General features: G+C 35.2%; 1 non-coding gene across 1 annotated transcript; it reads right to left on the bottom strand.

Annotated features, from left to right (window-relative positions):
* Window positions 1–13650: 13650 nt before the first annotated feature.
* Window positions 13651–13757, bottom strand: LOC141676248 (small nucleolar RNA R71). Its single transcript, XR_012556847.1, has one exon. It is a non-coding gene; the product is annotated as a small nucleolar RNA R71 (small nucleolar RNA).
* Between the last annotated feature and the right edge of the window lie 9676 nt (window positions 13758–23433).

A 23433-nucleotide genomic window follows, 5' to 3' on the forward strand; every position in this document is an offset into this window, starting at 1 on the left:
TAATTTTTTTGAAAATGAAGAAATTAAAACAAAAATTTGAACCACGCGTAACGGTAAATAAATTTGGATTATTTTATATTGTAAAATTTGGAAAGAAATTAATGTTGAACTGAAAAAAGTATCATTAGCAAAAAATTAGAAAATTATAGGATTAAAATAAAGTGACATTAATGTGAATTTGGTTGGGATGTTATATTAGGTGACCAAATTTTATTTTTAGTTGGACTTTGTTCAAAATGGGCTCTTTATGTAAAATTATATCTGAAAATGTAAAATTGTGCAGGTTTTCTTAAAACCACAATATATAATTGTTCACGCCCTTCTCCTTTTTTTGTAACATTCTAAGGCTGAGGGGCCGTTACTTTACCAGTTTTCCGAAAAACTTTGTTTAGAAAATAAAAAAATTTGAATGTGTTCAACTTGCATATTTTTTAACAGGAAAATTAGAAAAATGGAAAACACGATTTTCTGATTTATAACTAGGAATGAGAAAATTGTGGAAACAACTTTTTATTATTTTTTAATCTCAGAAACCAGAAAAAACCCACGGTTTAACCCAAATATCTTAAATTCACCATGTTCCCCACTTTCTAATCCTAATATACACATATTCACTACTTTTTTATTCACTACCTTTTTATGTAAGATATGCATAATATATTAATATATTGCTTTTTTATGAATCATACATGAATACATAAATATTATAATTAGTAATACAATTAATATTAATACATTTATTTTAAAATAAAGACAAAACAAATTCGCATAAAATTTAAAACTTTATATTAATGCAGTAATCACAAATAAATTGTTAACATAATAATTCATAAAACTTGATATAAAATACAAATATTGAAAATTATATAAATATAATTAAATAATTTAAAAATAAATTTTCATAATATAATTTTTGTTGACAATGATATTATTTACGATTGTTAATTAATTATATAATAGAATTATATATTTCAAATTGAGATGTATTCATATATATATTTTCTACTTTTTTATTTAAGTTAATATGAAACATATTTTCTCATTTTTCAATAATTTTCTTGGAAATAGAAAAATGAGAAAATTTTTAGAAAATTATAAAAAAGAAAACTGGAAAATTTTTCTGTAAAAACTGCCCCTTAAATTGTGGCTTGTATCTGCAAGTATTATCATTTTCTCTGTTGTATTCTTGGCTTTACCATTCTCCATATAACCCTAACAAGGCAAGAAGATCCATGTCTATAAATCTTAAAAAACTTACATCTCGGTCTATAATATATACGCCACGCTACTCGCTACTGTTAACATTTCTCAGATATAAACACCTCCGAAATACCAACTCTCGGTCTAAATATATCATTTCAAATACGGTATTTTACTATATCAATAATATTAACAAATACTCGCAACAACATATTTTGTTCGGTAAAACAATTTAAGCAGTATCATGCATATATTGCAGTTATTCAAAAACAAACACAACAAAACAGTTTTGAAAGTTAGGGTTTGTAAACTTGCGGGGAGTCCAAGATATGTTTTCGACTTCCACTCGTTCCGAGTTTTCTAATCAACAAATATCATAATCATAATCAATATTCCTAATCTCATCAATGACTTATTTTACTTATAAGTATAATACTTTACAATTGTCGATATTTGTCCTACTCAAAATAACTATCAACCCTTGGTCGCGACGGACGGTCAAAGTTGTAATCTAAAGTTGACTTTACCGAATGTTATTATTACGCGACTTACACTCTAATATTTTTAATAAATCAAAAAATTAATATTTTAATACGAAACCACCTCGAGGAGCCTCTTGAGTGTTTTTAATATTTATCATAAAATTTTCATTTGAAAAATATGAATTTAAATATGAAAAATATTTAAAAAAATTCGTTAACTACAGAGTTTTACTATTCATAACACCTTTACACATAACACATAAAAGGTTAACACCTTTATACGCTTTGATTGACGGGAATATTATTGGGATTTTGCTTAATTTTACATCTCAATTTTACATCTCTCAAGTACAATTAATTTTAAGATCGTTGGATTTGCTCTAAGACGAAAAATGAACAGTTTGATGGTATATATCATTCCTAAAGTCTTTAGTGGCAGCCTCACCAATCCTGTATGGAATTTTAATCTTTTGGTTTAGGGACAAAGATAACATAGTTATACCAACAAGCAACAAGGTCATATCTTGATTTGGGCTTTTAGAATTCTTTATTGCTAAAGGTGCTAAGAGCATCTCCAATAGTCTTTTAACTTGGGTCTTAACTTGAAATTAGAGAAGGGAGATGATTCTTTTTTCTCCAAGAAACTCTTAGTAGCTCTTAAATTTTTACTAAAATTCTCTTCTCGCTCCTCACTTTTAAGAGCTTCTTTCCCACTCTTAAACAATATTATAGTATTATATATTCATGAAAACAATCTCTTTCTCTCTCCACTATCTTTTGTTCTATATGAATTCAACTTCCATTTAATAAAAAAAAATTATTTAAGAGTTCATTTAAAGAGGATTCTTGGAGAATAACACACATTAAGTTAGCAAGAGCCAATACTATATATTATATATAGAATAGAGATGAGGAGTCTGTTGGAGATGCTCTAACAATGTACTTTTTGTCAGTATCAGCACAAATTGACAATATATTTTACTCACCTCGAGTTTATGATACATTTATATATATATGAAAACACGTCAACTCTGCAATTTGGAAATTTCGATTGAATCCCATGTATGCTTAACAGATCTCTAAAACATCCAGCTCAGATGTGTGATACACCAGTCAAAGCCTCTGTTGACTTTCGCTACAAAAAATAGGAAGGACGGAGAAGTCATTTCACACACACCAAATCAACACTGAAGGTCCAAGGGCAAAAGAGGAAATAAAATAGAAGAGAGGAAAAGGGATATTAGGGAGGGATGACCTAGATTATTGTTATGTCAAGAAGATTGTAATTTTGTTATTTCATTTTATCAACTTGGAGAGGCTGGGCTCTCGAACATTAGTAGCTAATATTGTTTGATCTATCAAACGTGTCTTTTCTTCTTTAATATTAAAGTAATATTACTGTGCGTTTGTGGTGTATTTTATAAGTGTGAGGTTGAGCCATTTCAATTGGTATCAGAGCACTTGAATCTGATGGGGCCACCGATGGTAGCTCAAAGGGTGGAGACGGTAGCTCAAAGGGTGGAGTTAATAGAAGAGAAGCTGAAAAATCTGGAAGAGGTGGTAAAGGGGATGGTATCAACAGCTGTGGAGAAGGCGATGGACGCGATGCGACAATCCTTAAGTGAAATATTGATGGAAGGCCAGAATATGACGACGACAAGGTTGGGTTCAGAAATAGATGTGGTGGCGAGTCGATTGGAAGGTCGCATCAGTCGAAGTAGAGAGTACCAAGAGACATTGATAAATACCATGAGTAATGATCAACTGAAGTTTCAGACGAAGATGCGGTCAACAATTACTGGGCTACAAACACTATATCCATTAGCTCCGGGGAAGGCCGAAATGGGTTTGCATCAGGTAGCCTCCTCTTCAAAAAATGTTAGTTCTATTATTGTTGGGTTAGATGATGGAATTAAAAGTGGTATGGGTAGCAACACTATTATGAACGGACTGGGTATTGGAAGTGGACCTGTAAATGGGGGTTTTAGTGGTGGAGGATTTACTGGTGTAAATGGGGGTTTTAGTGGTGAAGGATTTACTGGCGGGGGACTCACCGAAGGGGGCTATACAGATGGAGGTTCTAGTGGTGGGCCTGATGGTGGAGGCGTGAATTGGAGATATAGGAAGTTAGACATGCCGGTGTTTGACGGGACTGATCTCGATAGTTGGATAATGAGGGTGGAATGTTACTTTGGGTTTTATCATCTGAATAAAAAATAAATGTTGGAGGCTATCGTAGTAGCTATGGAGGGTAACGCATTATGGTGGTATCAATGGGAATTAAAGAGGCACCCGATACGACGATGGGAAGACCTTAGGATGTTCATCTTACGGCAGTTTTGTTCGGTAAATGGAGGCTCCCTGTATGAGCAATGGTTGTCAACAATACAAACTGCATCTGTGAATGAATATATGCGTAAGTTTATGGAAACCGCAATGCCATTGGATATGTTATCTAAAAAAATGCTATTAGGTCACTTTATAAATGGTCTCAAGTCAGAAATAAAGGCAGAAGTGAGGTTGCTTAATCCCATTACATTGAAACAAGCTATGGAGTGTGCTATCAGCGTGGAAGAAAAACATAGGGTGATATCAAGTAGGAGGTGGAATGGGGGATCTATAAGCATATGTGGATACTCAGGGTACAGTAAGGGGTCTATAGTGAGTGTTCCTTATTCATATACCCCTCCAACAAGCCCTACAATGGTGCGTAGTTGGGGAGTGAGGTCCCCTGAATCTCAGAATTCAGTTCAGTCACCACGTTAAGCATCAAGTGGGATGATGAATGTTAAAAAATTGACTGGTAAAGAATTACAAGAAAAGAGGGCTCAAGGTTTATGTATATGTGTGATGGTAAGTGGGCTGTGGGGCATAAATGTACAAAAAAAAGAATTGAGTGTGATGCTGATACTCGAAGAGAAAGAAATGACAGATGGTGAGGACAATGATACAATTTCCCTTCCTCAAGAGGACCTGGTGACAGAGGTGTCCCTTAACTCAGTTGCGGGTTTGTGTAATCTTAAAACATTAAAGGTAAAATATTTTACTGAGAGTCACGAGGTCGTGGTCATGATCGACCCCGGGGTAACCCCCAATGTTAAATCCGTAATCAACTGTATAGGGGGTGAATACAGTTTATGCAAATAATTCGACAAAGCTTCAATAGACTCAATACTTTTTATATTAACATATAAAATTTGATTAGAAACGTATTCTCCCAAAAGGATAAACATATATCCTTGAGAGCTGCTGGATTATGCGAATGATATAACAGTGTTCGCGATTCTTATAACATGAACCTAATCTGTGCTTTATATAGAGCACAACTACACAAACAAATAAGGAATCCTATTCTATTACAATAAGGAAACATATCCATATATGATTGCTTCTGAGATAAAGTCCTTCACCGCCTTGAATTCCTTCTTTCCTTTTCCTCCTCGAATATCTGCTGAAGTGACAAATCCTGATGACATCATCTGCTGATCATCAAGTACTGATATAAGTACTGATGAAGTCATTCTTCAGTAAATACTGATATAAGTCTTCATAAGAACTTCTGATAGTTTATGTCCATATATCATCAATTATATCTAACAATCTCCCCAACTTGTGCATTATGGAAATATGTACAAGTTCCTATTGATGATGCCAAAACTATCTAAATGCAGTAATCAAGTAAACATATTCATTCTTATTTCAGTGAATATCAGACTTTACTCTTCATTCTGAACTCTAACACAGTCTGGAAAATCTTCAAGAAACTTCCTCAGCAGATTTTCTTCCATTACATCCTTTGTTTGTGTTCCTTAAGTTCATCTGTTGATTCATCATTCTGATAGATGGCAGCTCTGTGATTATGTAACTTTGAATTTCCAAGAGATAGATCATCCAGCTCCGGAAACCCAATTTTCTTTCCATCAGGATTAAAGGTTAAAACTTTAGTTCCTAGACTCATCTCTATCTTGGCTCCTCCAATAGGCATATCAACAGCATATTCAGTTTGATCAATGTACTTTGGAATGTAGTTAGATTTGTAAGGCATTCCTCTATGCTTTAACTGTATCAGGTTCTTTATGAATACAAACCATCTGACAGTTACAGAATTAGTTACCATGAGAATTGTAGCAACAAGTTCCAATTCCTGCCATGGTTTGTCTCTTAACTGTTCTTGATTCAACCTTAAGTTACTCCCAGAGTCCAGAAAATAAATTATTTTCTCTTCAACACAATCAATAACAATTTGTACTGATATGATCTTCTGTAAACCTTTTCTACTTGTTCGATATTTTATCGTACGTTCTAACCAACAAAGCCTACATTTCCTTACACAACAACGGGAAGTCAATGTGGAGTATCAGAAATGGACAACTAAGCTTTTAGGGTTCGACTTTGAGATTCAGTTCAAGTCAGGAACATCAAATAGAGTTGCCAACGCATTATCGAGAAAACATGTGAGTGACATTGCTTTGGACGCCTTGATTACAATTCCAACCATTTCATAGGAGTTGATAGATAAGGAACTGCTGCAGGATAATGATATTCAGCTAAGACTCAAGAATTTACAAGCATGTGATAGCTCAAATCCTTGGTTCTGTGTCGGAAATGGAAGATTATTGTACAAGGACAGGGTAGTGATACCTCAACACTCTTCTCTTAAACCCACCTTGCTGAAAGAATATCATGATTCACTAATTAGAGGTCGTGCATGGGAATTGAAGACTTACTTCCGGCAAGTGACTGATTGGTATTGGAAAGGAATGAGACGAGACGTTACTGCTCATGTGCAACGCTGTGTAACCTGCCAACAACAGATAGTCTCACAACAGTTACCATCGGGGCTGCTACAACCATTAAACATTCCCTTAAAAGTTTGGGATGAGTTATCTAGGAACTTTATAGAAGGTTTACCCATGTCAAAAGGAGTAAACACTATATTCGTGGTAGTTGATCGATTATTGAAGTATGCACATTTTAGTGGCCTTTGTCACCCTTTCGATGCTTTCTATGTAGCCTCTATTTTTATAAAGGAAATTGTTCGCCTACATGGGTTTCCTACTTCAATCATTTCGTACAGGGATCGAATATTTTTAAGTACTTTTTGGAAAGAGATTTTAAAAATTCATGGGACTGAGTTAAAAAGGAGTACGGCTTATCACCCGCAAACTGACGGGCATACCGAAATTGTGAATCGAGGACTCGAAACTTATCTACGTTATTTCGTGGGTGACAAACCCAAATCAGGGGCCCGATGGCTGCCATGGGCAGAATATTCATACAACACATCACCTCACTACTCCACTAAATTGAGCCCGCTCAAGATTTTATATGGGCGTGATCCTTCACATGTTATTCATATTGGTAAAGACCACAACCCAGTTGACAATGTGGAGGATCTGCTTCAGGAGAGAGATGCGATCTTGGATGAACTTCACTTCAATCTTACGAAAGCCCAGTTAGTGACGAAGCAGGCGGCAGATTCAGAACGGAGAGACGAAACATTTGAAGAAAGTGATTTTGTATACTTAAAAAGGCAGCCATACCGCCAGAAATCTTTAGCACAACAACCTTATGAGAAGCTAGCAACCCGGTTTTATGGGCCATATCGCATAATCCAAAAAATAGGGAAGTTTGCTTACAAATTGGAGCTCCCAGAAACTGCCAAAATTCATCATGTATTTCACGTTTCACAGCCGAAACGCTCCATTGACGAGGCCCCAGTATCCTCTCTTGTTCCAGCATAAATGACAACAGAACTAGAAGTGGAGGTGGAACCTGAGGACGTATTGGAAGTGTGATAAAAGAAGGAAGAATACAAACCAGGCTAGAAGATTTGATCAAATGGCGTGACCCTCCCCTGTTCGAAGCTACCTGGGAGGACGTCGAGGTATTCCAACAACAATTCCTTCTTTTCACCTTGAGGACAAGGTGACTTTTTGGGGCCATGGTATTGTGATGCACCAGTCAAAGCCTCTGTTGATTTTCTCTAGAAAAAATAGGAAGGACAGAGAAGTCATTTCACACACACCAAATCAACAGTGAAGGTCCAAGGGCAAAAGAGGAAATGAAATCGAAGAGAGGAAAAGGAATATTAGGGAGGGATGACCTAGATTATTGTTATGTCAAGAAGATTGTAATTTTGTTATTTCTTTTTATCAACTTGGAGAGGTCGGGCTCTCGAACCCCAGTAGCTAATATTGTTTGATCTATCAAACATTGCTCTTTTTCTTTAATATTTAAGTAATAATGATGTGCGTTTGTGGTTTATTTTATAAGTGTGAGGTTGAGCCATTTCAAGATGTCGTAGTTTACATGTCCCTAAATGACTCCTAAACTATTGCAATCAGATGAGGTTTGTGATGTCATAGTTTACCCGAGTCCCAGTGTACTCTTTCTCTCGGATTATACTTGATTGAATTTCTAAATCATTACTTGGAAACAAAATATGAGTTCCATAATGCTGATAACCATGGTGATGCCGTCTTTCTACTTAAGCTCCTTTTCCTAGACTCAAATTGTTCATGACTGAGCATTATTTTTCAAGTTACCTGAAAATCTTTCAGGGGTCTCTTACATAATATTATAATGTTTACCATCTGTATAACCTGCATATCACTGTCAAAGTAGACAAAAAATATTTATCTCACTTCCTTGATCCCCTTCGAGAATATCTCTTAAAAATATCACTTATTTTAATCGAAGAGATCTCTTAATCAAATATTAATTAGTTTTTTTATTTCTCCTAGTAATTGTATTAAATTGTTCCCATAAATTTATGAGTATAATATTATTTTTGTCAAGAATATCTGAATAAGGTGGATTTTACTACTTCCTGTTAAAAAAATTATGAGTACAATTTCGTTATGTGTCAAGAATATTTGAATAAGATCACATAATAACACTTTTTCACAACGATTCCATTTTTTAGTTTTTATTAAAACTGCTCATCTAATGTAATTGACATATTATTGTCATGTCTTTTAATGGATTCAAATTCTACTAGTTTTAAGTGAAAATCTCATTTTTATGAAGTATCAAAAATAAAATAAAAATAGGAGCAAAGTCATTCGATGTATATACTTTTTTGATATTGACTTAAGAAAAACTAATGTGAGTCATCTAATTTTCTAATGCATGTTATTTTAGTCAAAAAAATATATTGTCCGAATACCTTAACCAGTATTACGTTAGAACGTCTTTGATGCAGTGATATGTCATTGGCCCTGTATCATAGAATGGGGGAAAATTCCACAGTAACTTGGCCCCTAAATATTTTGGACAATAAGAAGCGATCTTTGATCTAACATGTGATATGTTTTTATCGATATTAAATAAGTTGTTTGCCAATAATTAAATTAACATATTAATAGCTACCTAATGGGTCAGTAACAAAAGATGTTTGTATAGTATATGTAATGTGCATGTTTGGATATTATGGATCATTTTTGCTCCTCTTTAGCTATTCAGGTAACATCCCACATCGATAAGAATATGAGTAATTGAGGCCTTTATAAATAAAAGTCAACAACTAATGTGTATCAAATCGCTAGCTTTTTCAGACTAGCATTTGATGGGTTGTTGTGCCCGATATGTATTCAGTTGTGGGCTTAGATGTTATAAATGGTATCAGAGCTTTGCCTGGCTGGAAGTGCAAAGGCACTGCCCTGGTTTCGTATGTGCGTTTGTGAGATCGACGAGGACGTCGATCCTTTAAGAGGGGGTGTTTGTAACATCCCACATCAATAAGAATATGAGTATTTGGGGCCTTTATAGAGTGAAGTCAACAACTAATATATACCAAATCGCTAGCTTTTCCGGACTGACCTGTCGTGGGTTGTTGAGTCTGGTATGCATTCGGTTGTGGGCTTGGATGTTATAAATGGTATCAGAGCTCTTTCCGGCCGGAAGTACAAAGGAACTGTCCGGGTTTCGTATGTGTGTTTGTGAGATCGATGAGGACGTCGATCCTTTAAGATGGGGGTGTTTGTAACATCCCATATTGATAATAATATGAGTATTTGAGGCCTTTATTGATAAAAGTCAACAAATAATGTGTACCAAATTGCTAGCTTTTTCAGACTAACCTGTGGTGGGTTATTGAGTTCGCTATGCATTCGGTTTGTGGGTTGGATGTTATAGTTCGGCCCAATATCGTTTCTCTTGACCTTTCGCTCTTTTTCACGTTTCTCTCTTTCAAATCCGAGTATACTAATTTTAGTATTTTAATTAACTTTTGAATTTATATTGATATATATATATATATATAATTATTATATACAATTTTTTTTACTTATAAGTTATGATTTATCAAATATTTTACCAACATAAATATAAAATATCCAATTATGACATATGTATAATTTATCTTGTAAATGTAATAGAGAAATTTTTTCCTCCCAACCCTTGTAATTTTATTCAAGAGTACATTGTTTTATAAGAACTATGTATTTATGCTTATGAATCAACTGAAAAGTTCTTTTCCTAATGTGTTAATGTCTACAGATGTGTAAACTTCGTCAATCGAAGTTATAAGCCAAGAAAATGACTAATGATAGGAAATTACTTATTTAGTTCTCAATCGATACAACAATAAAACTTCTTGAACGAAAAAAAGGTAGAGATATACATCATACATACTTCAGTGATACAAAGAGGAGTTTTTGTATTATAAGGCTTCATATGTGTTTTCTGTAATATTGTAAGGTCAAAGTGTTCTGAACCCTATAAATAAAAAACATTATATGTATACAAAAATAAAAGAACATAAAGAACTATATTTATGAATAAATAGAATAAGAAAAAATTAATAATCCCACTTCCATGATCCACTTGTAAAATATCTTTTAAAAGTATCACTTATTTTAATAGAATATTAATTAAATACTTTTTGATATCTTCTCATAATCGTATTAAATTGAGTAATTCTACTTTAAAATAGTATAAAAATAAAATTAATTTATGGAAACATTTATATTCAAAGCAAAATAAGAATTTTGGAAACAATTTATTTTTTGTTAATAAAAAGTTGCTGGTTAAAAAAAGGGTTTTCGGAAAAAATACAATTTTTTGAAGTTTATTTTTTACAAAAATACGAGTTTTTTAAGTTTTAATTTGCAAAATATGATTTTTCAACTTTTTTTTTGTAATAATACGATTTTGCATTCCCGATATAAGCAGATGCAATCTCAAATGGAACCAAAAGAATTTCAGCATTTTTTCATAAAATATTAAATAAATTGCATATGTGGTTGCTTTTGGTTGTAAATTGTAATTTTACCATTATTTTCAAAAAATAGTAAATCGCAAATAATTTATTTTTTTTGTAATTTCTAAAAAAATAGTAGATATGGAGAAGATGTCGGAGAAAATTATCTCGTAAGTACGAGAGCTAAGTTCCGTATCTGAAAGATAAATTTTAATTCCCAACAGACTAATCAACATCAGCTTAAAACTCCACTTCAATAAATTAACCTATTTCTCATGAAATCCTAGTCACCATCCACCTACTTAAACATACTACTATAGTAAAACCTCTATTCAATAATATCGTTGGTACAAAAACAATATTATTATAAAAAAGATTATTCTTTAGTATATTGTTAGGTATGAAGTGCAACACAGATGAGAGGAGGGTGAATGTATTTTCTTGATTTTTGATTAACTGTGATAGGTTTTGGCTTATGGAACAAAACAGTTGAATGAATTTGTAGTGATAAAATACTAGATGCAGACACACAAGCAATTTATTATAAACTCACTTGATTTGTATTAGATCAAATTTTTCTTTCTACTATCTGTGTTCTTGAAAATAAGAACTCAACTACCTCTCTCGAGATAATTACAAGATTTTTCTAGATCTTTTTATTACAACTAAACAAAGGACCCCTGATATTCATTATAGATCAACATGCACAGTTTACATAACTTGCACTAAAATAGACTAACATATTTTCTAAAGCTTATTTGTCTACTTCCATTTCTAGTTGATAAGTGGATTTTATATCCACTTGGAACGCTTTATTACAAGCTTAAATTGGTGTTTTGGACTCAAGTTGTTGGTATTTTGATGTGTTTTTATGTTATTGCATTTCAGGTATCAGTTAAATGAAGAAAAGAGCTTTTAAAGGAAATATGATGAAAAGTGATCAGAATTGGAAGCCAAGGCCATTGTCAAGTTGTAGAGAATCTCAATAGCTTCGCGTGGGCAGTTGAATCGCCTAATTCTGACGAGTAGAACTAAAGTTATGGTCAAAACAAGATTCATCAGAATATTTTCCCAGTCAAGCTGAGCGCCCCCTCAGCAGAGCTGAGCGCGCGCTCAGAGCGCAGGGCGCGGCTGGTCGCTGATTTCGCTGAAAAAGCCTTTTGTGAGTGGAATTTGACGATTTTAGGGGTCCAGGTCCACTAGGGGCGTATATATACTTAAAAAAAAAGGTTTTCATCATCCGGGAAGATTGGGATACCAAGGAGAAGACCTAGAAGCACAGAACAACTTCGAAAAAGAAGATCTTGTTTTTAACTTGTGATTCTTTGAATTAGTTGTAACTTTGGATGCTCATTTTCATTTTTGTTGAACCTAGATCTCGTTTATACGTACTTTGATTATTATTTAGTTTATTAAGACCTTGTTTATACCATGCTTTCATTGGAACCCATGGTGACGATGAGTTCAATTATGGGTTAATCGTTGTCATGGGATTCTAGCGGATTTACTTATGAATTTCAATAATTAATTTGTTTCGATATCTTGGTGTGTGGTGATTGATTAATATCCTAGTATTGGTTGTGCTTATTCGTCTTATGTGCGTAGCTAACATATAAGATAGCGTGTTAATCTCTATTGAAGCGACAGTGAATATAGAGGTTTAGAACTTGCCATGCTAGCATAGGTTCTTGTATGTGTATACATGATTCGTAGGTAACTCTAACCGTTTTACTTGCCCTATGTAATCAAGATAGATAACTTGTGCTTAAACCATTATGTTGTCAAATTCTATAGACATATAGGGTCTCAATATAATTGGTGCCTATTCAGCTTCTATCTCTTTTGTGGATGTCTGGTAGAATGGTACTCGTACAATGAAAGTTGGCGTTTATCAGTTTCGTGTTATCTGATTAGTGTCATCATCATCACATGCTAAGGTTAAGAATAATAAGGCTATTGAATGAAGTATTTAATGAAGTTAGAATCCCATGTTTGTCATATATAGTAATTCAACCTCAATTCTCTTAGTTAATGTTATTTAGTATAATCTCTTAGTTTAATAAAAACCCAATTTGTTATTTGTCTTAGCATTGAGCGATAACCATACATTGTTGCATAGGTGCATAAATTGAACTTAACCTAAACCAGTCTCTGTGGGAACGAATCTGATTTATATCTTATACTACTTGCGAACGCGTATACTTGCGTGAATATTAGCGCGTGTTTTCGCCCTAACAAGTTTTTGGCGCCGCTGCCGGGGACTCGGTGTTAATTTTTAGTTTATATGCTTGTCATCAGTGGTCGTTAAAGTTCACTGACTCGGATTCTTTTACTTTCACGGTTTATTTGTTTGTGTTTCAGGTACTCATTACAATGGGAGATCCAGCAGCACGAACGAAAGCTTTGATGGATTTTTCTCAACCCAAGATCAATGACATTCAATATAGCATTGTCAGGCCAGCTATCACAGCTAATACCTTTGAGATCAAGCCTGGAATAATTCAATGGGTGCAGAATTCAGTCCAGTTTGGGGGTTCTCCAACGGAAGATCCCAATACGCACATTAGGGATTTCATAGAGATCTGCGACACCTTCAGGTTCAATGGTGTTTCTGAAGATGCTATTAAGCTGAGACTTTTCCCATTCTCTCTGAGGGACAAGGCTAAGAGCTGGTTACACTCTCTACCAGCTGGTTCGATTACTACTTGGGAAGATCTTGCTCAGAAGTTTCTTACTAAATTCTTCCCTATGGCGAAGACAGCTGCAATCAGAAACGCTATCACTCAATTTGCGCAGCAAACGGGAGAATCGCTAAGTGAAGCTTGGGAGTGCTACAAGGAGATGCTTAGGAAGTGTCCTCATCGTGGAATTCCTGATTGGATGATCATCACTTATTTTTACAATGGGTTGGGAGCACAGTCCAGACCCATGATTGATGCAGCATCAGGCGAAGCATTATGTGCAAAGAGCTATGAGGAAGCTTATGATCTAATTGAACTGATGGCTGCTAATGAATATCAGTATCCAACCCAGAGATGTCCACAGGGCAAGGTAGCAGGAGTTCTTGAGGTGGATACAGCTACGGCTATCACTGCTCAACTAAAGGCGTTGTCTATGAAGATCGATTCTCTGGCTAACTATGGTGTTAAGCAGATAACCAGTGTTTGTGAGCTGTGTGCAGGTCCGCATGCGACAGAGCAATGCGCTATATCTAGTGACTCAGCTCAGTTTGTGAGCAACTTTCAGAGATCGCAACAGCCAGTTCCTTCCACTTATTATCCTGACAACTGGAATCATCCTAACTTCAGCTGGAGCAACAATCAAAATGCGATGCAACAGCCATTCCAGCAGTTTGCAAATAAGCTATTTAACCCTCCTGGTTTTCAGCAACAATTTACACCAAGACAACAACTCCAACTTCAACAATAAACTAATGATGCAGGTCTATCTTCGAATGAAAAATCTGAATTGGAGGAGTTGAGGCTTATGTGCAAAAACCAGGCTCTTATATGCCAAAGCCAGGCTGTTTCTATCCAGAATCTGGAGAACCAAATAGGGCAAATTGCTAATGCCTTATTAAATCGACCACCAGGAACGCTTCCTAATGATACAGAAACAAATCCAGGCAAGAGGGAAGTTGAAGAATAGGTGAACACCATCACCTTAAGGTCTGGAAAGGTCGCAAGCCCCCAAGTTCAGCAAGACGAAGAGCCTGAAAAATCTCAAGATTTAGAAAATGTAGTTGTGGCTGAAGAAGATGTGCCGAAGGAAGTAGAGGTGGAATCAAGGAAGACTACTGTGGAACACACTCCTCCTGAGGGTAATACAGGGGAGAAACAGATCTATCCTCTACCTCCTCTCCAAAGAGGCTGCAGAAGAAAAAGCCGGATAAGCAGTTTGAGAAGTTTTTGGAGGTGTTCAAGAAACTTCATATCAACATACCTTTCGCTGAAGCTCTTGAACAGATGCCTAGCTATGCGAGGTTTATGAAAGGTATTCTCTCTCGGAAAGTAAAGCTCGATGACTTAGAGACCGTTGCTCTCACGGAGGAATGCAGTGCTGTGTTGCAACAGAAGTTGCCTCCGAAGCTTAAAGATCCTGGAAGCTTCACTATTCCTTGCACCATCGGAAACTTGTCATTCGACAAGTGTTTATGTGATTTAGGAGCTAGCATTAATCTGATGCCCTTATCTATCTTCAAGAAGCTTGGTATGCCTGATCCGAAACCAATATACATGTCATTGCAACTAGCTGACCGTTCCATCGCTTATCCACGAGGTATAGTGGAGGATGTCTTGGTCAAGGTGGATAAACTCTTCTTCCCTGCTGACTTTGTAATTCTTGATTTCGAGGAAGATAAGAAGATTCCTATTATCTTGGGAAGACCATTCTTGGCTATAGGCCGAACTATGATCGATGTGCAAAAAGGAGAGCTTTTGAAGAAGGTTTACGATCAAAAGGTCACTTTTAATGTGTTCAAGGCAATAAAGTTACCCACAGAAAAAGAAGAGTGCTTTAAAATAGAGCGGGTCGACTCAGTTTTTGAAGATGAAGGAGGAGTAGAGCAACTGCAGGTTTTGAATGCACCTCCGTGGGAGAAGAAGTTGGATATGCCATTCGATTCTCTTGGGTTAGCAGAGCTGAAAATTTCTCAAGAGCGTTTTGAACCATTTACTCAAGAAGCTCCCATACTTGAGCTCAACCGACAGCCAAATCACTTGAGTTATTCATTCTTAGGTGCACCCCCTGACAAGGGGTTGGGATATATCTTTGATGATGTAAAGGGTAGTCGAACGGATCCTCCAGTGCCTATAGAGGGTTCTTCTCATGTGCAACAGGTAGTTGATAGGACTGGTGTTGGTGATGAGCAGTACAGGCGAGTAACTAGGCGTATGGAGGCCATGCACGACATTCACCGTCATTTTGCTGCAGATTTGACACATGCTTTCGGTATTGTTGTTCGAGACACTGGTGGCGAGGTTGATTGGCCACCTGATCCTCCACCCGAAGAGGGTGATCTTTCCGACGACTAGGTATGCCTGAAATCCTTATTATTACCTTCAATGAGGACATTGACAATTTTAAGTTTGGGGGTGATAATGTAAGGATTAGTAGTGTGTGTCCATATAGATTCATATAGATTCATGTTGCATATTTAGTTGTAGTTCATTCATATTTTTGTATGATTGTTCATTTAGGACATATTTGTTTATTTTTATGTAATTTCATATAGTTATATTTGCATGCATATTTAGCATGATCCCTTAAGATGAACTATGATATTTGATAAGTTGATGATGATTTCAGTGTGGTGACGATGAATAGAGGGATGTTTAAGTCTTAATGAATTTATTTGCATGCCAGAAACAAATATTTTCACAAAGTCTTATAGGGTTGCTTTTGATCTAGATCATGATCATACTTGTTTGTTGTTGAGATTTAATCACTTGGTTATATTTAGAATTTGTGATATTCTCGTAATGACGTAAAAACACTAATTTTTTTTATCTGGAGAAAAACTTGGATTTCATTGCTAGTTATTGTAAGGCTAGGTGTCAAATGGCTAGTAGCCGGCTCATATTTTTATGAGTAGTCTAGGGTTGAATGAGATGGAGCGAAACACACTCATTCAGAAATTGTTGAAAAAAAAGAAAAGAGAAAAAAAAAGAAAGAAAAAAGAAAGAAAAAAGTATATGTTTATGCATAATTGATCAAGAGTGAGCTCTTTAATACTCGAGTTATTAAGTTTTAGGGGACTTTGTGCCTAGTGACCTAAGGCTTTTATAGTCTGGGATCCACTAACCTAACGCTCGCTACATGGGTATTATTGTATAAGTCTTTTAGGACCTCATTCATTGCACGATCAAATAAGCATCTTTGCTATGTGTTCAATAATAGTGTGAATCCTTGTATAACTCTAGTAGAAAGGAGGTGTTGTGAGTCATAATGTGTTTATTGTCTATTCTGTTTATAAACTTTTGATTGTTTCGATGATAGATAAGTTATGGTTATTGATCTAGTATCGAGAGTATATCTGTTAAGCATCCACACACGCACGTTTCTGGTTTGTGAGTTGGTTTGTGGGATTTATTCGAACTCTGTTTCAAGTTATTGCATTCTTAGAGGCATTGGTTTATTCATTTGGTTATGGTTATTCTGAGGGGATCGATTGCATTATCATTTAGTTGCATTCACATAGTTGCATTCATGCATTAGGTTTGTTTTATAGTTTTGAGTCTGTTTATGCTTGAGGACAAGCATCGATTCAAGTTTGGGGGTGTGATAAGTGGATTTTATATCCACTTGTAACGCTTTATTACAAGCTTAAATTGGTGTTTTGGACTCAAGTTGTTGGTATTTTGATGTGTTTTTATGTTATTGCATTTCAGGTATCAGTTAAATGAAGAAAAGAGCTTTTAAAGGAAATATGATGAAAAGTGATCAGAATTGGAAGCCCATGCCATTGTCAAGTTGTAGAGAATCTCAATAGCTTTGCGTGGGCAGTTGAATCGCCTAATTCTGACGAGTAGAACTCAAGTTATGGTCAAAACAAGATTCATCAGAATATTTTCCCAGTCAGTAGCTGAGCGCCCGCTCAGCAGAGCTGAGCTCAGAGCTGAGCGGGCCGCTCAGGGCGCGGCTGGTCGCTGATTTCGCTGAAAAAGCCTTTTTAAAGTGGAATTTGACGATTTTAAGGGTCCAGGTCCACTAGGGGCGTATATATACTTAAAAAAAAGGGTTTTCATCATCCGGGAATATTGGGATACCAAGGAGAAGACCTAGAAGCACAGAACAACTCCGAAAAAGAAGATCTTGTTTTCAACTTGTGATTCTTTGAATTAGTTATAACTTTGGATGCTCGTTTTCATTTTTGTTGAACCTAGATCTCGTTTATTCGTACTTTGATTATTATTTAGTTTATTAAGACCTTGTTTATACCATGCTTTCATTGGAACCCATGGTGACGATGAGTTCGATTATGGGCTAATCGTTGTCATGGGATTCTAACGGATTTACTTATGAATTTTAATAATTAATTTATTTCGATATCTTAGTGTGTGGTGATTGATTGATATCCTAGTATTGGTTGTGCTTATTCGTCTTATGTGCGTAGCTAACATATAAGATAGCGTGTTAATCTCTATTGAAGCGACAGTGAATATAGAGGTTTAGAACTTGCAATGCTAGCATAGGTTCTTGTATATGTATACATGATTCGTAGGTAACTCTAACCGTTTTACTTGCCCTATGTAATCAAGATAGATAACTTGTGCTTAAACCATTATGTTGTCAAATTCTATAGACATATAGGGTCTCAATATAATTGGTGCTTATTCAGCTTCTATCTCTTTTGTGGATGTCTGGTAGAATGGTACCCGTGCAATGAAAGTTGGCGTTTATCAGTTTCGTGTTATCTGATTAGTGTCATCACCATCACATGCTAAGGTTAAGAATAATAAGGCTATTGAATGAAGTATTTAATGAAGTTAGAATCCCATGTTTGTCATATATAGTAATTCAACCTCAATTCTCTTAGTTAATGTTATTTAGTATAATCTCTTAGTTTAATAAAAACCCAATTTGTTATTTGTCTTAGCATTGAGCGATAACCATATATTGTTGCATAGGTGCATAAATTGAACTTAACCTAAACCAGTCTCTGTGGGAACGAATCTGATTTATATCTTATACAACTTGCGAACGCGTATACTTGCGTGAATATTAGCGCGTGTTTTCGCCCTAACACTAGTGTTAACATATCTATACGAAAACTACTAGGTCTGTGACCCTCCTTTGTCCAGTTCATCTTGGCCTTTGATCTTGTATTCTTCAAGCTGTATTTATAGGCTTTCCAATTTAATGATAAAATTGTTTGTTGACTGATAATCTTGGATCTTCAAGTTGTCTGTATTCTGAATTCCAAAGTTATTTGTCGAGATCTCTTTTGTTGTGTACAGATGTCACATATCGATAAATAAAATGACTTACCTATATCTCAAGTTCTCTACATAGGCTTTTGACTTGTCGAGGTCTCTAGTTCCTTACAAGTAGAATGACTTGTCAATATCTCTAGTTCTCTACATAAGCTTTTGAATTGTCGATATCTCCAGTTCTCTATATGAGGATTTGACTTGTCGATATCCCTAGTTCCTTACATGAGTTGACTTGTCGATATCTCTAGTTCTCTACAAGGACTTTTTGACTTGTCGATATCTTCAGTTCTCTACCTGCAGATTGACTTGTCGGTATCTCTTGGGATATCTCTACAAGTCATTTTATACTTCTTGACATACATCTCTGCATTCCTTGATATGTGACTTGTCGATATCTGACTTTAGACATTTTTCCTAAAACAACATTATTCAACCCCAAACTTCTAGCCCGCAAGGATTGGCTCAGTTGGTTAAATAGGGGATAACTATCCTCTTGGTCATAGGTTAGAATCCCACGGGAGGAGAATTTATGATTATGCCTCTTGAGCCAGAGCCTGTCACTTAAATATGGTTTACCTTAGTTCACGTGGTTTGCATGCTATTGCGTGAGCCCGTGGAATTTACCCAAGGCGCACCCGAAGGATAGCGGCTGCGGGTTCCCTACGTTAAAAAAAACTCCAAGCTTCTATACTTCTCTTTGAGGCATGATCATGATTGATCTTCTTCCAGAGTTTATTCTTTAGTTTGATGGATGTTCATAGAAAAATCCTCCAGTCTAATCTACTTAGCATTTTTACAGACTCAAGAAATACAATTACATAATACAATTGGATTATCATACAACTTATCCTTAGGGTTGTCAAGATGACTTAGTCTTGTTATATACATGCATGTCTTACACAACAATCTCCCCAATTTGTGAGAAGATTACTTTTCACATATTCATGCCTGATAACAAGTCTAACCCCAAGCAAAAATTAAAGAAAATAAGACTAACAAATTTACAAAGTACAACTTTTATACAATCTTGCAATTACATACAGAGTTGAGTTTACATGATCATCTGAATTTCTCATAGCCTGGTTGTTCTCTTAGGTTTTTGAGTCTGACTAGACATTCAAGTCCTTCAATAATCTCAGTTCCTCTTAGAGTTTCTTCCAGTTTGAGCCATTCACTTAAGGAGTAACTGTCTAGATGATTTATTCTGTACCTTGATAACTTGTAAGTGTTGATATACAGAAACACACCATTTGGAGAAACTCCGTTCAACTCCTTAGCCTTTAGCTCATTAGACCTTTGCTCAAGCATCTCAATTTTCTGGGCATATTTACTTTCACTTTCTTCCCTCTCAACCTTTTCCCTGGCATTTCTTTCATTTTTCTCTCTCACCCTTTCAGCTAACTCTGCCTTCCGCATTCTTGTAAAAGCATCCCTTGCATTCATCAAACTGATCACTCTCTCAAGTTCTACAATGGGGTAGTTCTCAATGCCTTCTTTGTTTAACAAATTGAAGGTGCTATCCTTAAAGTAAATTCTGACTTCTCCCAAGGATTCAACACAGACTTTGACTATTTCTTCAGCTAGCTGTGAGTGGTAGTCATCACCTGTTATATTTTCTGAGATTAGTAGAAAGTCACTTTGATTAAAACAATTCCAAAGTGCACCAACTTCAACTTGAATTCTTTTTGGTTTTTTCCCGGCAGACTTGAAATGAGTTTTAGTTGGAGGTTTGAATAAAGGTGTTTTGGAGACTTTTTTTAAGAAATTTTGGTTAACTGTGAGATGAATTTTGAGTAGAGAGTTTGCAGTAGGCTTGTACATGTAATTGGGATTTGAGGTTTGGATATTTTGAGATAGTGTTTGGCTAGGTGTTTGAGTTGGAATTGGAAAAGTTTTGGATATTTGGGTTAAAGGTGTTTTCTTTGAGTCTCTTCCATCTCCTCCATCCTTTTTCTTCTTTTTGTTGTCATCTTTTCCCTTCTTTTTGTCATCTTTGCTAGACTTCTTATCCTTATGACTGCCACTACCTTTACTGACTTGGATTTGAGCCAAAAGATTTGTGTTCACTTTTCTTTTGCTCATCATCATCCAAGTCATCATCATTTTGATTTATTTGAGTCCTTGGTAGCATAGTGTTTGCACTCTTCAGATATGAAGCAAAAATTTTGATTATCTCCACATCCTCATGAGTTTAATTCTTCTTAGTCTTCAACTCAGTCTCTATGGTCATCATCAGCTTCTTGTTGCCCATGACACAATGCTTTGGCAGTTGGAAGTGTTTGCATCTTCTAGTATTGGGGAAAATATGGATCACTCCTTTACTTAGATATAGGTAGGCTTCATGGAAAACTCCTATATGACCATTTTAAGTTCATGAAGCAAAAAAGTGTCCTCTAGACTCATCACCTTGACTTTGTTGATAAATATGTCCAGTTCAGAGGCCCTTCTTGATTACGGAAATGAGAGGGAGACCTGCATGCACCTATCAACACCAAAATCATTTACATTCACAACCACTCTCTTTTCCTTGAAGCTTTGTCTTGTCACCAGTTCAGTCTCAGGAAGTTGATGTTGTGGTCCACAACCTTCTTGCAAGAAAAATGATTGAAATTGAGGGAGACTCTCAGGTCTTCAAGAAATTCAGCAAACTTCTTGTCTAGGAAGGGCCTTCAGCTGCCATCTTGAGTCTTTCAAATCCAATGCCATCACCCATAATTGCTTCTAGGGACACAATTTTCTGCATTTAAAATTACTTTTGGGAGTCTATTCGGGACTTGATGTCCTGCACCTTTGATCCGACATGATATATTCTTATCAACTCAGCTATACACCTTTGATCCGACACGATATATTATTGCCAATTCATTTCACTTAAGTCTTAGATATTTAATAAGTTGTTTACCATTGGTTAAATTGACATCTATCTATTAGATATCTAATATTGCAACATCAATTTTTGATGAAACATTTTAATAGGGGAAATATTTGATTCGAAATTACTATTTGACACTTGTATTTTGACAAATGTTAAAAATATTGTTTTTGTTAGGAATTGAACCCATGACATCAATGTAAAAATTAGTTACTTCAACCAATTGAGCTATAAGCCCAATTGAACATACTTTCATAACATTAACTATTGAGCCTCATTGTTCAACCTATATTTAATTTAATATTTGTAATAATATATTCTATATAAAATAAAATGATTGTTAGTGTGTGCCCTAGAGACACCACTATTATGCTTATGTTATGAGACATTTGGATTATTAATTATGATTCTATGGATTATTCTTTAGTAATTTATTGTATCTTTATTTTTCGTGATAAAATGTAAGAGTAATAAATATCCTTGGAATATGATATGTAAATCTATATCTCTATGTACGTGACTTAGAAATGAGATTATGAGAATAGTATTGATATTCCTAAAGGTCCATAGTCAAGTATTGTTGTTAAGGGATGATAAGAAATACGTTGAGACTAGTGTGGTTGTTGACTGATGATCACATCCATTGTTGTGCAAGACATGCCTGTACTTTAACAAGACTAAGTCAAATTGACAACCCTAAGTAAGTTGTATTGAAATCTAAGTTTGCATTTTGTATTGTAATATTTAAGTCTGTAAAAAAGTAAATAGACTAGACTAGGGTATTTTTTTGTAAACAGTCTCAAGCCTAAGAATATGCTCTGGAAGAAGATCATGCCTCGAGAAAGTATGAAGAAGCTTGGAGTTGAATAAATCTGTTTAGTGAAAAACATTCTAAGTCAAGAAGTCTACAAGTCACATATTAAGTGTTATAGAGAAGTCATTCGAGAACTCCAGAATGACTTATCGAGAAGTCAAGAAAAGCTTATTGAGAAGTCTCAGATATATCAACAAGTCAAATTGAAGACATGAAGATTGGAGATATCGACAAGTCAAATTATCACTAGAGATCTCAGAGATATCGATAAGTCAAATATCACTAGAGATCTCTGAGATATCGACAAGTCATTTCAGCACTAGAGAACTCAGAGATATCGACAATCCAAATTGAAGACATGAAGATTAGAGATATCGATAAGTCAGTTCTACATGCAGAAATTTAGAGATCTCGACAAGCCAAATTCTCTTATAGAGAACTCAGAGACTTCGATAAGTCAAAAAAACTATAGAGTGATGAGAGGTCTCGATAAGCCATTATACTTATCGAGATGTCAAGTTCTCTATATACCAAACTAGAGATCTCGAGGTAAAACTCAAAGTACAAATTGCAGACCAGTTAAATATCCAAGATTATCAATCAACAAACAATCTAATTAGTTGGATTGACAAGTCTAGAAAAAGCAGATTGAAGAGTACAAGATCAAAGGCCAAGATTATCTGGCAAAGTAAAGTCACAAGCAAGTAAGATTAGCAAAGATACACTAAGCCAGAAATAGAAAGATTTGGTTATCCAAAAATAGGGTTTAGTACATGCTATTGCATGTTGTGTAAAAACTAGTGTTTACTATTCTATAAAGTAAACACTGGATGCTTTATTTTAGTAGTAACAATTTAGATCATAAATCTTGTATTCTCTCAAGGAAGAAGCTAAGCACTTTATTAACAAATATCCTAGAAATTTTT

This window comes from Apium graveolens, chromosome 7 (assembly GCF_009905375.1).
Source record: "Apium graveolens cultivar Ventura chromosome 7, ASM990537v1, whole genome shotgun sequence".
Classification (NCBI taxonomy): domain Eukaryota; kingdom Viridiplantae; phylum Streptophyta; class Magnoliopsida; order Apiales; family Apiaceae; genus Apium; species Apium graveolens.